This window comes from Mesoplodon mirus (assembly GCF_964341445.2).
Source record: "Mesoplodon mirus genome assembly, chromosome: 5".
Taxonomy (NCBI): Eukaryota; Metazoa; Chordata; class Mammalia; order Artiodactyla; family Ziphiidae; genus Mesoplodon; species Mesoplodon mirus.
In genome coordinates, this window is record NC_138980.1 from 15,041,806 (window position 1) to 15,056,275 (window position 14,470).

Below are 14,470 nucleotides of genomic sequence, written 5' to 3' on the forward strand. Positions count from 1 at the left end.
CATTAAAAGTGTGCCTTCCTCCCAGTGGCCCCTGGCCTGGGAAGGGCTGGGCCCTGTCCTCAGCTGGCGGCCGCTGCGGCTCATAAACCCGGGTCTAAATTCAAAGCATCCGCTCTGACTGGTGACCTCTGGTTCCCAGGCAAACCCATGCCTCCTCCTCCAGCTCACACCCAAGACCTGGTCAGGTCACTGGGAGGGACCCATTTTAGGCCTGAGACCTTCTGTCTGAGGGTGACTCCCCAGAGAGGGAAGATGGCCTGGGAAGAGGTGCTTGTCACCCCTGGCCATGTGTTGGGGCTTCTTGCTGGGGCACGTCCTACTGTTCCCCTCTTTTCTGGACTCAAGGAACCTGCCATCCAGGCCTTTCAGTCTTGGACAAAAATAGTTTTACTGTTATTGCTATTCTCCACATTAATATAACATCGAGGAAGGACTTGGTGGAATCCGCACCATGTTTGGACCAATTCGTTCATTCAGTGAATGTTTACTGAGCACTTTGTATTTGGAGTCTTTTGGCTGTGAGTAACAGAAAAGAGGACACCTTGGGCGCACCTGGCCTCCAAGAGCTGGACATGTGCCAGGGATGGGCTGGACTCACAGCCTTGGGCCTGGTGGTGGGGAAACCCAGCACCTCCACTTCTCTTCCAGCAACAGTGTCAACTCTTCTCTCACTGCCTGCTGACCTTTCTGCTGCTCAGACCATGGGGGAGAACGTGGCTCCTGTTGCATATGGTCTCAGTTCCAGCCATCTGCATAGAGACTCCTCTTTCTGGGTTTCAATTCCAGAGTCCCAGGGAAGGTTTCTGATTGGCTTAGCTTGTACTAGGTGCCCACCCCTCAACCAATCAACAGCAGCCAGGGAAGGGCCATTTACTAGCATAGTGGATTCTGCTGCAACCATGTGAATGTCATGAGGAAGAGACATTCCCGGAAGTAAAGAGACAGTTTTAATCCTTTGCAGTTGCTGCTCTGCAAGTGGCCTTTGAAAACACAGAAAAGGACCTTGACCCAGGCACAGCAAGTTAAGGAAGGCTTTCTGGAAACCTCTATGCTGGGTGAGTGAGATTTAGCCAGGATGTGAGAAGGAAGAGTGGAGAAGGTTGTTCAGAGAATGGCACAGGCAAAGACCTCAAGGCAAAACCCAGGTCTCCCAGGGTAGAAGTCCTGGCACCACCAGTCTCCAGCTGTGCTGAACTCACGCAAGTCATGTTGCTTTCTGAGCCTCAGTTTCCTCATCTGTAAATGGGAATCCTAGCACCTTCCTCCAGGAGTTAGGCGGATTGAATGAGACTATGTCCACAGTAGCACCTGGCATGTGGGTAGCTCAGCGTGTGTCAGTTGACTCTGGTCACCCTGGGTGCAGGGCTCCCTCCTGGGCAGGTGATGTCCCGCAAGTGGTCCCTTCTCACCTTCAGTCTCAGCTCATCCATCACAGGGCATCATCTCAGAAACCCTCCCTGACCTGCCTTCAAAGTGGGTTTGCCTTTAACTCCTAATATATCATCTTATTTCCCTCCTAGAATTTTTCTCAATTTGCAGTTATTTGGTTTGTCTTTTTTAAAAAATTGAACTATATTTGACATATAACATTGTGTAAATTTAAGGTGTACAATATGTTGATTTGATACATTTCTTTATTGCAATATGATCACCACCGTAGCGTTAGTTATGACCTCAACCACACCGCATAATCATCATTTCTTTTTAGTGGTTGGAATAATTAAGATCTAGTCTCTTAGCAAGTTTGATGCTTCCAACACAATAGTGTTGTCTATATTCACTCTACTGTGCGTGAGATCTCTAGGACTTATTTACTACTCGTCGCAAGTTTGTAAACCACATCTTTCCTATTGTCTTCTCATTTATAACCTGGTTTTGCTTGAGGCTGAAAGGGCCATGAAGGCAAGGACGGTGCCTGTTTTGTTCTCTGATGTAACTCATGATACGCAGGGTGCCTGGCACCCAGTAGGTGCTCCATCAGTGTCTGCTGTATCATTGAATGAGAGGATGCAGACATGTAGAAAAGAAATCTTGTCGGTCTCACAGGAGAGGGTTGGATTTCTCAGACAATCTCTGGCTGACAGCTCCCTCAACAAAGTCACTTGACAGCTACATGAGTCCTGAGCCCCCTGAAGAGAACCCCTCCCACACCCTAGTTCAAAGGCTTTGGTGCTCTGGGCCATCACCCAAACCTACAGTACCTGGAAAACTCAGGTGGACTCCCAACCATCCTATTCTCTGAGACTCCTCCAACCAGGCCTTTTAAGTTGGGAAGTGGAACAGGCTTGGGCCTGGGGCTCTAGCTCTGGCCCCGGACTCCCTGGGACTTGCCCTGGGAGAGATTTCTCCTCAGGGCCTGAGCAGAGGCTTCTCACCCTCCCCATCTTACTCGTTCTAGGGGTGACGAGCTCCATCCGACAGAGGAGCTGAGAAGGATAAGAGCAGGGCCTGGTCCAGGTGGACCCCCAGCAGCAGCACTGTGGTGTGTCTTGTCATCAGCCCCTGCACAAAGGCTGACCCCACTTCCCATCATTTTCTCCCCCGTCCTTGGCCATTCTCCTCCCTCACTGACCTCCTGCAACTTCCTAGAAACTCTCCCCTGTCTCCCTTTTTGTCTTAGCTTGGCTTCCCCACTACAAACCTTGAAATAAGGATGTGAGTCCAAGTAGTCATTTGGAAAGTGATGCCCCAAAGTGCTGACAAGAGGAACGGGGCCACGAGACGGGCAGGGGTAGGGGGCCCATACTGGGTGCATGAACAGTGAGGCTTCTACCCTGCTCTTGCCCTGCGAGATGGTATCGAACACCTGCCCAGCCCACCAGAGGGGCGGGAGCCATTTGTTGAGGGGTCCTTTGATGAGTGTTAACTCCCCAGCCCTGTAGCCTGGGCTGTCTGTAGGGAGCCTCAGTCGACTTGTAGGAACTTCTGGTCCGTCCTCTTTGGGTCAACGTGCAGGGGAACGGTGAGTGCTGAGGGCTTGTGGGCAGGGGCATCTGCTACCCCACCCATCACCCCAGCCCTCTGAGTGGCCTCTCCCACCACCCCCAGGGCTCCCACTGATTGTGCACTGCCCCCTCACCTCAAGGACCTCTCATGTATCCCTGATGGTTGACTCTGCACTGGTCCATCAACCACGGAAGAATTGCCCACCCTACCCCTACCCCAACCAGGACCCTTTCTTTCTTTTTTAGATGTTGGGGGTAGGAGATTATTAATTAATTTATTTATTTTTGCTGTGTTGGGTCTTCATTTCTGTGCGAGGGCTTTCTCTAGTTGTGGCAAGCGAGGGCCACTCTTCATCGCGGTGCGCTGGCCTCTCACTATCGCGGCCTCTCTCGTTGCAGAGCACAGGCTCCCGCTGCGCAGGCTCAGTAGTTGTGGCTCACGGGCCTAGTTGCTCCGCGGCATGTGGGATCCTCCCAGACCAGGGCTCGAACCCGTGTCCCCTGCATTAGTAGGCAGATTCTCAACCACTGCGCCACCAGGGAAGCTCCAGGACCCTTTCTTTTTGTCCCCATTTAACCTCCCAATGACCCCTGTTCCCTTTGCTCAACCCTTTCCCCTGCCTCCTGTCCAGGAACTTGGAGATGTGACCAGGACTGGGCGAGATGTTACCTCCCTGAAGCGGCAGGAGGGTGGGGGAGGGTGGATCCGCTTCCTGAACGTCTCCTCCTGGGATCTTCTGTGTCCGATGGAGTGAGTCACGTCCTCCGCCTCTCCCCAACCTGGCCTCTCTCCTCGTCTCTCAGAGAGGGGCTGGCCCTGCTTTCTTCCTCCTGTTTCCCCATTGAGAGAAAAGGATCTGCTGAGACTCCGGGTGGCCCAGGGTACAATGAGTTTCAGCCTGGATGATCCAATCGGCCTTACGGCTGAGCTCAACGGTCCAGCCCTTCCTTAGGCAGGAACACAGCCTCTGGTTTTCTAGGGGGCTCGCCAAGGCCTTGAAGCGTCAGGTGGGGCCCTGGACAAGGGAGGAGAACATGTAGCTACAGCCCTGCTCTGAGGAAAACGTCTATTTTACAGGTGAGAAAACGGAGACTCAGAGAAGGTAAATTACTCACCCAAGACCCCAGAGCTGGCCAGTGTCCGATGCCAAAGCCCAGTGTTTTAATCTGCAGAATCACTGTGTGTCCAGGCCTGTGCCATTCCTTACGAGAGGTGCAAAGAGGGGTACCCCATGGGCACCCCAGGGAGCCCGGGGCAGAGCTGGGAAATGAGACCACCATCTTCTCTGCCTGGCCCTCCGCTCTCCACTCCCGCCCTCTGTGATCCACTTGCCACAGAGCAGCCAGGGGGAGCTTAAAAAAAAGTTCTGATCATGTCACTCCCGTTTACAACCTTCCAACGGCTTCCCACAGCCCTGAAAATGAAATCGGAACTTTCCCCAAGGGCCAGTGCGGCCTCCTTCTCCAATCTCACCTGGACCCTCCACCTTACTCACTGCTCCCCGACTCGAGTCCCCTGGCTGTCCCCAGATACCCCAAGTTCCTCTGCGGTAGTAGGCATCTCTGCTGAAAGCTCATCAACCCTGTCATCCGGAACAGCCTGTCCTGACCCTGCAGTTGGAAATATCTTCTAGTCTTCTAGTCTTACTGCTAGGTCACCTGATAGTATTTTCTCACCACCTGATGTATTTCCTCATTTACTTGATGATTTACTTGTATATTGTCTTTCCCCTGCTAGAACATGGGCTCCGTTAGGGCAGGTACTTGTCTGACCGCCTCACTGCTTTATTCCTAGTGTCCCAAGGGTGTTGAGACATAAGTGGGGCCTCTAGTCAACAGGCATTTGTTAAATGACAGACACTTCATTTCCAGAGCTTGAGCACAACGCTTGGAATTTGGGCAGCACTGAATGCAGGTACACACACAGGGAGACACACACACACGCGCGCGCGCAGCTCCAGGAGTGCACGCAGACCCTGGCCATGGCTCCAGCTTCCCCTACTTTCAGATCCAGGGACGACTTGGAATTTGGGATGTGTCATCATCGTTGTTAACACGCCACGTCTGGGGTCTCAGGACCACTCACGTAGCATCCCGCCAGCCGGCCTTCTTTGCCCTCTCAGTCTGTCTTACTACATGGGAACAAGGCATGTCCTCAGCCTCGCAGGCAGATCTGGCTGAGCTTGCCTGGTTAGTGGCCTCAATGGTCATGAAACCCACTCACCTTTATGAACATCTTTGACAGCCTTTTTGGAAATGCCCTTCTGGACATCATCGTGAGTCTCCACTTCTGTCTCTTTCAGTGCCTCTACCTGTCTGTATATTTCAGTCTCTCTCCTTCCCATTATTTCATTATAAAAGTGACCCTCAATCCAACAGTCTGTTCCCCCTAAAGAGAAGGAGCTGGACATGACCCAAGTGTCCACGTTTCCTTCCCATCTAATTCTAATTGCTCATTCGTAGGCCAACTGCTGAATCTCTCGCTCTCTCTTCGTCTGTCCGTCTCTTTCTCTCCCGCTCTTCTCTCTCTCCTCCAACCCCCGCTCCCCCCCGCCCCGCCCAACACAAACACACATTATATACCCATACCAAACATTCATTCTCAGGGACAATTCTGTGTTCTCCAAGGAGATCAAATTTAAAATGCTTGCAGTGGTCAGAAAATGACCTCAGTGAGTACAGTGCGCCAGTTACAGGATGATAACTCCACAGCTTCTGTGTTGGGAGATGCAGGTGATTGTGGACAGGGCAGGCTGGCTAGCACGTGACCTACCCTGAGGGGGACCCTCCACGCAGCTCTGGCCAAGCATTGCTGTACGGATGGGGGCTCACTGTGGTCACGTCTTCTCATGCTTCAAAAGAGGCCAGAAAATCATTTTAACTTTTAAAAAATCTGAACTCTTTCATTCAAAAATGTGGATAAATCCAAATGTACATACTCTATGAGCACAACATAACATGTCTGCTTGCACTGAGCCCTGGACTGCCAGTTTAAGACTTCTGCGTGAAATCTGTAAGAAGCAAGAAGAAGTGTGTGTGTGTGTGTGTGTGTGTGTGTGTGCTTGGTAGGATGATGAAGCTCTTTCCTTCAGTTACAAATGGAGCATAGTTTCTGATCCAATTGTAATAACCTATATTATCCCCTTACATTTACATTATCCCCAACTACTTCCCTATTTTTAGACATTTAAATTTTTTCAAGGTTTTTATTACCACTGTGCTGAGATGAACTTCCTTAAAGTTGGTTCTTTACATTCATCCATCTTTGTACACACATCTGTCACAGACCAGGACTGTAAAGTTCTGTTTCTAAGATTGTCTTCTTTAAGAACTTCTAAAACAAAAACCATCTTATTTTTCTTTGTATGCCTATTGCCTGACTCTCTTCCTGGGTCATAGAAGGCATTCAGTAAATGTTTGGTGAATGAAGAAACAGGGTCAGAAAAGAAGGAAAGTCAGCTTTACTATACATCAAGGGAAAGTTCAGTGATTTTTTAAAGTTGAGTCATGGTAATAAAAGCACATTTAACCAGCAAGACATAGACCCATTTTTCTGCTAATGTCACACTATATCATTAAATCACTTCCCTCTACCCTTGATTCTACCCAACTCCCCATCCACACGCCTGAAGTTTGTATCATGGAACACAGAAGACAATTCACATTTCCCTGGAGTAATGATTATGATCAAATTCTCAAACCTGGGGTTTGGCCTTTATTATTATTATTTTTAATTTAGTTATTTATTTTATTTTTGGCTGTGTTGGGTCTTCGTTGCTGCGCACAGGCTTCTCTGTAGTTGTGGCGAGCTGGGGCTACTCTTCGTTGCGGTGCGCGGGCTTCTCATTGCGGTGGCTCCTCTTGTTGCGGAGCACGGGCTCTAGGCGTGCGGGCTCAGTAGTTGTGGCTCGCGGTCTCTAGCGCACAGGCTGAGTAGTTGTGGCTTGCGGGCTTTAGAGCACAGGCTCAGTAGTTGTGGCGCACAGGCTTAGTTGCTCCGCAGCATGAGGGATCTTCTCGAACCAGGGTTCGAACCCACATCCCCTGCATTGGCAAGCAGATTCTTAACCACTGTGCCACCAGGGAAGCCCTGGCCTTTATTTTTTAACTCAAATTAAAACCAATTTGAGCCCTCAAATGACAGATGGTCAGGAAGCCCAAGGTCTGCCTCTTGGGTACCTCCCTCCGCTTGAATTGCCCACGATCTCCAGGGGTTTATACAGTCAGAAATAAAAGTCAGCCAGCTGGTAATAAATCTTGCCCTCGCACAGCTCTGAGAGCGAGGACCTCCTTAACTTTTTACCCTGGCACCTTGCTTGCCTCACCTCAGTCCCAACACTCAAAAGGCAAAAAGCCATTCTCAGGTACAACCCCAGTTTATCTAAGGAGGGAATTTCTCTCCCAGTGACTGCAATGTGTCATAGACGTTTCCTTAGTTCCCAGAAAGCCTTGCCTCTTTGGGCCTCTTTTTCTTGTGTTTGAATGTCAAGGCCGAAGGGAAAGGGAATAATTAGCAATCAGTTTCTGTGTCCATCTAATCCTCTCCAATATGAACAAGAGAAGGCTATTCCGTCCCATTCCCATATAGGAGAAAGGGAAAATCCCAAAGTTAGAAATGTGGAAGTGGCATGTTTTCCTTCAGGGCTGACTTGCTAATGGGTATGAGGTTTCTGTCTGGGGTGATGAAAATGTTTGGGAATTAGATAGTGGTGATGGTTGCACAACCTTATGAGTTTATTCAAAACCACTGAATTGCACACTTCTGATAGGGTGAATTTTATGGTATGTGAATTACATTTTAATTAAAAAAATTTTTTTAAAACATGAGTTAAATTATTTGCCTCTGCCCTCTGCCAGCTGTGCTCTGCTGGCCCTGGGACTTGGATCTCTCGCTGCTAAGTTGTTCCTCCCTGAATCTGGACCCTGGGCCGGAGGCTCACTGGGCAGAGGATCTGGCCAGGGCTGGCCCAGGGAGCCCAGGGAGCCTCTGTGAGCCATAGGCCACTCTTGTCGAAGGGTAGATTTATGGCCTGGAGGCTCCCAGGGTAACGATGAGTGTGGGTGGGGCCCGTAGGCAGAGGCTGCTACATGGGTAACAAGGGACTGGAGGTGAGAATGTTTTCTTTCCTAACTCCAGGAGAGAAAAGGGGTGGGGTAATCTCGAATGAAGAAGGAAACGACTCCCGTATTCTCAATTTAGTAGCTGAAAAAGATCACTGAAATGATTTTAAGTGACAGAATGGAAGTTACTCTTTTTATAATTGGGGTCCTTCTTGATCTATATTTGATTTTAAAAATATATTAGTTCAGAATAATTTTGGCTTTGTTATGACTTTAAACTGAAACCCTTGAATCTCCTGGATCAATTACCACACTGGCCCACTGTTACACATGGAAGCTCCGCTCCCTTACCCCTTCTCTAGGGACTGGGGGTAGAGTGAGTAGTCTTATTCTACAGGTGGGCAGCGTTCTTTTTTGTGTTCTCTACTTAGGAGAGGAGAAGATGGAAAGATCCCTTATGGAGGAATTAATCTAAGTCTTCAAATGATAAACACTATAAACTATCAAGGCATTTTGAGAATGCTTTATCCTCAATAACATTTCCTCAAACATTCTCAATGGCAATCAGCATATAAGTTTGGGCTATCTCTACTTAAATGTCCGAAGCCCAACTTAAATGGCCTTAAAATGAATTTATTGGTTCATGTAAACTAAAGCAGAGTGGACTTCAGGCATGGCTTAATCCAGGGTATCAAGAAAGTTCATCAGGCTCCAGTTTCTTTTTTCTCCATTTCTTGGCTCTGCCAAAGAAAAGTCTTATTGCAAAGGTCTCGTTGCAACTCATTGATGCTGGCTGAGTCATATACTCACTCCTGAATCAATTACCACGTCCAGGGGAATGCAACGTTAAAATTGGCTAGGCCTGCATCTTGTGCCCATTTTTGGAGTAAGGATGAAATCTCATATTAACCATGCGGATGAGCAAGGGCAACAGGGTAGCTCTTTAGAGAAAAATTGTTGTATATTTGCTAGGAGAGGGGAGAACGGATGTTGGGTGACAAGAACAACAAGATGTAGATTAAAAGCTTGGATTGTTGTCTTGGATCAATTCCAGGCCTGCCTTTATTAGCCATGTGACCTTCCCAAGCTTGGGTTTTTCATTTGGAAAGCAGGGATAATAGTAGTACCTCCCTCTTAGGGTGGTGAGGATTAAGTGAGAGTCCATGCAGAACAGTTAGCATAGTGCCTGAACTAGTCAATGCTCTTTAAATGATAAGACTACTACTATATGCATTAATTTGCATCCATATAGAAAGAATCTTGTCACCAATGGAAAGTGTTTTTAAAGAGAAACCTAAAAAAAAAAAGCTTAATTTTTTTTCTTTTCCAAATGAAAGACCCAGGAATGAGTATATAAGTAGAAAACTACAAAGAAAAACAGAGGATTATCAGGAGACTCAGAAGAATGGTTACTTTTGAGGGAGAGGAAGGGCATGTGATAGGAAAGGAACACTAAGTTTTCTTGATGTTTGACCTGGTAGGTGACCTCATGGAGGCGTGCTTTAAAACTCACATGTGCCGGGCTTCCCTGGTGGCGCAGTGGTTGAGAGTCTGCCTGCCGATGCAGGGGACACGGGTTCGTGCCCGGTCCGGGAAGATCCCATATGCCGCGGAGGGGCTGGACCCGTGAGCCATGGCCGCTGAGCCTGCACGTTCGGAGCCTGTGCTCCGCAACAGGAGAGGCCACAACAGTGAGAGGCCCGCGTACCACAAAAAATACCCAAAAAGACAAACAAAAAATACCAACTCACATGTGCTGAGGCTGGCTAGCTCTTTCCTCTTCCTCTGGGAAACACGCACAGTCCACACTTCCCAGCCTCCCTTGCAGGGAACGTGGCCATGAAACTGAGTTCTGGCCCGTGGAACATGGGAGGAAGTGCTGTGTGCCACTTCCAGCCCTGACCCGTGAAACCACTCTGTCTTCTTACATCTCTGCCTGGGTGTTGATCTCCAAGGTAACCTTGGAAGCCTGGTGATGAAGATGGTGGAGATGCAATCATTCTGGATCCCGGAGCCACACCCTGGAGCAGAGGGTTCCTCTTCCCACTCACTGTCACTGTTCAGGATTACCCGTTTTGACTTTACAGCGAAAGAAAGTTCTTTTGAGTGAAGTCATTGAAACGTTAGGGTTTGCGAACCTTGATTCATAGGGTACATAATGTTTTATATACTTTTCAGTATGTATGATAGAACCAACAATAAACAAATGTAAAGAACTAAAGGAAAATGAAGGCTAGATGCAGGTCATGGGAATAGCAGGGAAGCAGGAGGACCTCCCACATACAAAGCATTTCCAATTCTTATTTCTGGAGCGGGTACAGCTTCAAGGGTGGAAGCTAGAAGACACTTTCCTATCTACATTTTTCTGATCTTTTTGAAGACTCTGTCATGTGGGTAGAAACTCTGACCTGTTCTTTCTGAACTGCTTCCTCCAGGCTGTGTGAGGCTGAAAGGAGAGGAAAAAAGAATAGTAATAATAATAACAATAGCAGGAACTATTTATTGAGTGTTTGTTCTAGCCAGTTACCCAGCTCAGCCCCAAACCACAGCTCTCTGGGAAGTATCTTTGCTTCTATTTGAGAAATGAAGTAACCCGAGAATGTAATTATGCAGCTGAGGATTCCAGCACTGGGCCCCTTACCCCTCCACAGGGCTGATAAGTAAGGGGGACTTAGTGCAAAGGTGGTGTCTGATGGCCTGTGAAATATGCCCAGAAGTGGACATGGGGAGCAGTGGGGTGAGGCCACAACACAGCCCTGAGGTCACTCCCTGGGCTCTCTCTCCCACCCGGCTTCTCTTCCCAACAACGGAAAAAGTCCAAGCCGGGAGGTCTGCTTCCATGGGGGCGGAACTGATCCCCTCCACTCAAGTCTTCTCACTTCTCATTCTTTTAGCTCAGTATCTGGATGAATCTCATATTTCCTTCTCCTTGTCACCTTCACCCAGACAGTTCCTATCTGCCTCAGCTCTCAGAAGAGTGTTTTACTACCTTCTTAATCATTTTTGTTGAACAAAATGAAGATTTGTGGTTAACCACAGCACTCACCTGCTAATCCCTGCTCACGCCCCACAAAAAGAGGACCCAGAACTGTCTGGGGTCCCACCCAAGGTCTTTAAGCAAACCAGGCACCCCTGTAGGAAAGTTCCACACTCCAGGGCCCAAAAGAAGAGGACGCAGAAAACAGAGGAGGCATTCAAAGCCATCCTTGCATGCAGAGACACACTTGCCCTTGACCACACAGCCCACAGAGAGGAGGTGGGCAAGTTCTTTATACAGAGGAACGTATATACTTCTAATATGGCCCAGTGTCCTTTGTGCTTCGCCCAGGAGAAATCACATATAAGGATGGAGAATTCTAGTCCCAGGCTCTGCTCAGAAGGGTCTGCAGGAATGGGTGGGGAGGTATTGGTGATGAAGGCTTGGCTTCACAATGACAGGATGTTGCTTCCCTCTGAGTCCCACCCATCCCAGGCCACCCTGGGAAGAATATGCTGTACTTTAGCACTCGTGAGAGAAAAGAAAGCCAAAGGCACACTATAGGACAGAGACTTTTTTTTTCCCCAGGAAATATATTTCTGACAAGAGAAGCCAGCACTAAAATGTCACTGTCTCCCAGCCTCACTCAGCACAAATGATGACAATCATGAACTTTCCCACCACCAGCCCCTGGGGAGGAGCCTGTGGGAAGGACTCCATCCCAGGGTTTAAGAGCATGAACTCTGGATATACTCAGATCCATGTTTAAATCCGGAACCCACTGCTTCCTAGCTGTGACCTCAGGCTAGTCATTTGATCCCGTTGGGTCTCAGATGTCCCATGAAGTTGCTGTGAGGATTAACCATGTTAGGGTATGGAGATGGCTGAGTGCAGGGTCTGACACTTAGCAAGCACGCCGTACATGGTGGATACTGTCATGATTTTGCTGGTCTGTATAGAGAAGATTGGCCTCTATGATTGTTCTAGAAAGAGAGTCTGCAGGGCTGTGGGACGAGAGACTGAGAGCTGTGAGGATCAGGGAGATGATGAGGGCTGGAGAGAAGGAAGCAGGGAGCGGGCGACACCTCCAGGGCCTTGTTGCCAGAGTGCCCCAGAAGGAGGTCAGTGAAGATGTGTGTTAGCCCTGTGCAAGGTGTGGAGGAGTGTCCTGGGGTCTGCGGGTAGAAACTGAAGGCCCACCTATAACCACTCGCCCCCTACCCACCTCCACTGCAGGACACTCGTCTCACTGCCACTGTCCAGGGTTATCTCCCTGCCAGGATTCTTTGCAGAATCCTGATTTTTCCTCCATATTGAGGACATACAGATCTGTGCCTCAGGATGGACTTCTGTTGACAGAGCCCCTCAGGCTGTTGCATAAGGGAAAAGATGGTGAGAACCAACATTGTGGCTCAGGTAGGATGAGCAGAGTGGCCTGACCAGCACCTCCCCCCACCATAGGTAGAATGTCAGGATGTCATGTCATAATCAGAAGATGGCTTGGACTAGAGTAGGGACTCAGAACCCCTCCTCCAGCCCCTTCTCTTCCCCCTCCTCTTTCTTCCACCCCGCCAACTCCTCCCTTCACCCCCCCTCTTCTCCTTTATGCATACATCTAATACACATGGTAACAAGTTCAAACAGCACAAAAGGGTATATCCTTCGAGGGAATCTCCCTCTCATCTCTGATCCCCAGTCCTCTGTTTACCTGCCCAGAGCCACCATTTATAAGCATATGTACGGAAGCATGTATGTTGGTGGATACGCATTTTAACACAAATACTAACATGCCAGATAGATGTTTTGGTACTCTGCCTTTTTCACCTATCAGTGTATCTTTTTTGTTGTTGTTGTTTGGTTTTTTTGCGGTACGTGGGCCTCTCACTGTTGTGGCCTCTCCCGTTGCGGAGCACAGGCTCCAGACGTGCAGGCTCAGCGGCCATGGCTCATGGGCCCAGCCGCTCCATGGCATGTGGAATCTTCCCGGACTGGGGCACGAACCCGTGTCCCCTGCATCGGCAGGCGGACTCTCAACCACTGCGCCACCAGGGAAGCCCTATCAGTGTATCTTTAAGCTGGTTTTTACGTACATCTACCTTAACAGCTGAATAATGTTCCATTGTATGGACGCACTATAATTTACTTAATCAGCCCACAGTTGAGGAACATTTAGGGTGTTTCTGCTCTTGCTACCAATAATGCAGCAAATAATATTATCATGATGTTAATAATAGTGATAGTAGTTAACATTTGTTGGGCTCTTAACAAGGGCTGGACACTGTTTCATATATGTTTCATATGATATGTTTTCCTGTATTAAGTTATTTAACCTTCAGAGTAAATCTAGGTGGCCGGTGCTATTACTGTCATTTTGTGGACGAAGAAGTCAAGGCACAGAGAGATTAAATACCTTGCCTGCTTCTTTGCACACGTGAATGATTATATTTGTAAATTCCTAAGAGTATATTTTAAATTTTGATAGCATTTACCAAATTGTCCTTCTAAGACATTGTACCAGTTTATATTCTTATCGACCTTGTATAAAACTGCCTATTTCTTTCATATATTTCATATCTATATCCGTATCCATGTCTATATCTATAGAGGGAAAGAGAGAGAATAAGATAGGAGAAAACTTGTTGTGACTTAATTTGCATTCCTTTTATTATGAGTAAAGTTGAGCACCTTTTTTTTTTTTTTTTTTTTTTTTGCGGTACGCGGGCCTCTCACTGCTGTGGCCTCTCCCGTTGCGGAGCACAGGCTCCGGACACACAGGCTCAGCGGCCATGGCTCACGGGCCCAGCCGCTCCGCGGCATGTGGGATCTTCCCAGACCGGGTCACGAACCCGTGTCCCCTGCATCGGCAGGTGGACTCTCAACCACTGCGCCAGCAGGGAAGCCCCGTGAGCACCTTTTTATATGTTCAAAGTCACTCTGTTTACTTTTTCATGAGTCCTTTGCTCATCTTTTCTATTGCTGATCTTTTTTATTACTTTGTAAGAACTCTTTATATATTAATAATATTCTTTTTAAAAAATTATTTTAGGGCTTCCCTGGTGGAGCAGTGGTTGAGAGTCCACCTGCCGATGCAGGGGACGCGGGTTTGTGCCCCGGTCCGGGAAGATCCCACATGCCGCGGAGCGGCTGGGCCCGTGAACCATGGCCGCTGAGCCTGCACGTCCGGAGCCTGTGCTCCGCAACAGGAAAGGCCACAACAGTGAGAGGCCCGCGTATCGCCAAAAAAAAAAAAAAAAAATTTATTTTATTTAAAAATGTACTATTAAATGTATTATACAAAGAGACAATTAAGGATGATATATACCTTCATGCAAAGAATAATAACTTAGCTTAAGAAATAGAAATTTCCAGTAGCTTCAAAGCTCCCTGGATTCTTCTCCCATAGTACTCACCTACCAACCCTCTCACCCTACACTCCAGGAAACTATTACGCTGAATTTTGTGCTAATCATTTCTTTTCTTTTCTTTG